This window comes from Ascidiella aspersa, chromosome 5 (genome assembly GCF_963924565.1).
Source record: "Ascidiella aspersa chromosome 5, kaAscAspe10.2, whole genome shotgun sequence".
NCBI lineage: Eukaryota > Metazoa > Chordata > Ascidiacea > Phlebobranchia > Ascidiidae > Ascidiella > Ascidiella aspersa.
In genome coordinates, this window is record NC_139451.1 from 9,935,478 (window position 1) to 9,937,977 (window position 2,500).

The 2,500-nt window shown below is 54.7% G+C and overlaps 2 non-coding genes across 2 annotated transcripts in view; both read right to left on the minus strand.

The window, feature by feature from the left end:
• Window positions 1-59, minus strand: part of LOC146142980 (large subunit ribosomal RNA) — a 3,602-nt gene extending 3,543 nt beyond the window's left edge. Inside the window, exon 1 of the ribosomal RNA XR_014501082.1 lies at window positions 1-59. This exon is cut by the window's left edge and continues 3,543 nt beyond it. This is a non-coding gene — a ribosomal RNA (large subunit ribosomal RNA).
• A 387-nt stretch (window positions 60-446) lies between these two features.
• Window positions 447-2,257, minus strand: LOC146142981 (small subunit ribosomal RNA). The gene has a single exon (XR_014500242.1). It is a non-coding gene; the product is annotated as a small subunit ribosomal RNA (ribosomal RNA).
• Between the last annotated feature and the right edge of the window lie 243 nt (window positions 2,258-2,500).

Consider the following 2,500-nt stretch of genomic DNA (forward strand, 5'->3'; position numbering starts at 1 on the left):
CTCCAAAAGCGCGCGGATTCGGCGATGCGCGGAACGTTTGCAACGCGACCCTGAGGCGGGCGCGGCCCCGGGATTGACCCGAGGCCGCAATTTGCGTTCAGAACGTCGATGCTCAATGTGTCCTGCAATTCACACTAATTCACGCAGCTAGCTGCGTCCTTCATCGACTCACGAGCCGAGTGATCCACCGCCAAGAGCCATCCACGATTGTTTCGCTCGCACAGTGCCTCGCACTAAAGGGTGACAAAATATACCGCGCCGAGCGGTCGGCCAGGCCGACGCTTGAAGCCGGAGCGCGCGGCACCGCGGCACTCGACGCGCAAACATTACCGGGTGACCGAATCGCCGGCCGGCGCGCCGCTCCTCGCGGGTCGGGCGCCGGGTAGCAAAAACTTTTTCTCTCGCTTGTCCGAGTTTCGCGTTCGCCGAAGCGTTTGCGAGACCGTTAATGATCCTTCCGCAGGTTCACCTACGGAAACCTTGTTACGACTTTTACTTCCTCTAAATGATCAAGTTAGATCGTCTTCTCGGACGCCGGCTCGACCGTTGCCGGCCGCGCCAGGTCCAATCGGAGGACCTCACTAAACCATTCAATCGGTAGTAGCGACGGGCGGTGTGTACAAAGGGCAGGGACGTAATCAACGCGAGCTAATGACTCGCGCTTACTGGGAATTCCTCGTTCAAGGGAAATAATTGCAATTCCCTATCCCTAGCACGACCGGGGTTCAGCGGGTTACCCAGACCTGTCGGCCAAGGCGAGCACATGCTGATCCGGTCAGTGTAGCGCGCGTGCGGCCCCGAACATCTAAGGGCATCACAGACCTGTTATTGCTCAATCTCGTGTGGCTAAACGCCACTAGTCCCTCTAAGAAGTTAGACGCCGACCGATTGGGTCGCGTAACTAGTTAGCAAGCCAGAGTCTCGTTCGTTATCGGAATTAACCAGACAAATCGCTCCACCAACTAAGAACGGCCATGCACCACCACCCACAGAATCAAGAAAGAGCTCTCAATCTGTCAATCCTCACTGTGTCCGGGCCGGGTGAGATTTCCCGTGTTGAGTCAAATTAAGCCGCAGGCTCCACTCCTGGTGGTGCCCTTCCGTCAATTCCTTTAAGTTTCAGCTTTGCAACCATACTTCCCCCGGAACCCAAAGACTTTGGTTTCCCGCAAGCTGCCGGAGAGGTCGTAAAACTAACGCCCCCCGATCGCTAGTTGGCATCGTTTATAGTCAGAACTAGGACGGTATCTGATCGTCTTCGAACCTCTGACTTTCGCTCTTGATTAAAGAAAACATTCTTGGCAAATGCTTTCGCAGTCGTTCGTCTTGCGCCGATCCAAGAATTTCACCTCTAACGGCACAGTACGAATGCCCCCGTCTGTCCCTCTTAATCATTACCTCGCGCTCCGAAAACCAACAAAATAGAACCGAGGTCCTATTCCATTATTCCATGCACCATTATTCAGGCGAATCGCCTGCTTTGAACACTCTAATTTTTTCAAAGTAAACGTTCCGGCCGCCGCCGACACTCAGTCAAGGGCACCGGCGGAGAACCGGAGGTGAGGCCAGGACGGCCAGTACACGCCTTGCGACGGACCGGCCGCCTGCGCCCAAAATCCAACTACGAGCTTTTTAACCGCAACAACTTAAATATACACTTTTGGAGCTGGAATTACCGCGGCTGCTGGCACCAGACTTGCCCTCCAATGGATACTCGTTAAAGGTTTTAAAGTGTACTCATTCCAATTACAGGGCCTCGTTTAGAGTCCTGTATTGTTATTTTTCGTCACTACCTCCCCGCGTCGGGAATGGGTAATTTGCGCGCCTGCTGCCTTCCTTGGATGTGGTAGCCGTTTCTCAGGCTCCCTCTCCGGAATCGAACCCTGATTCTCCGTTACCCGTAAGAACCTCGGTAGGCCAGTACCGTACCGACGAAAGTTGATAGGGCAGACACTTGAATGATCCGTCGCCGGTGCGAGACCGTGCGATCCGCAAAGTTATCCAGAGTCACCAAAGGTTGCGGGCCGAAGCCCGGTCGGTTTTTGGTCTGATAAAAGCACGCCTCCCGCGAGGTCGGCGCTTCACGCATGTATTAGCTCTAGCATTTCCACAGTTAACCACGTAAAACGTACGATCAAATGAACCATAACTGATTTAATGAGCCATTCGCAGTTTCACTGTACGAGAGCTCGTACTTAGACTTGCATGGCTTAATCTTTGAGACAAGCATATGACTACTGGCAGGATCAACCAGGTAGCTACTTTAGCGTAGCCCCGAAAGGCCGACGAAGGAGGCGCCGCTGATGCGGCGCCGTCGCTCGGTCGATGCGAAACCCGAAGGCTTCTCCGTTAAAATTTCGTTCTTTGCTCGGCTGCCCGAACTCAGAAAACCGTCACCGCCCGTCGCACCCGCCGGAGTAAGACTTCGTCGGCAGGCCTTTCGACCGCCACGTCGCCAACACCGGCGCGAGCGCAACGCACGCCAGACAACTTCGCCGAA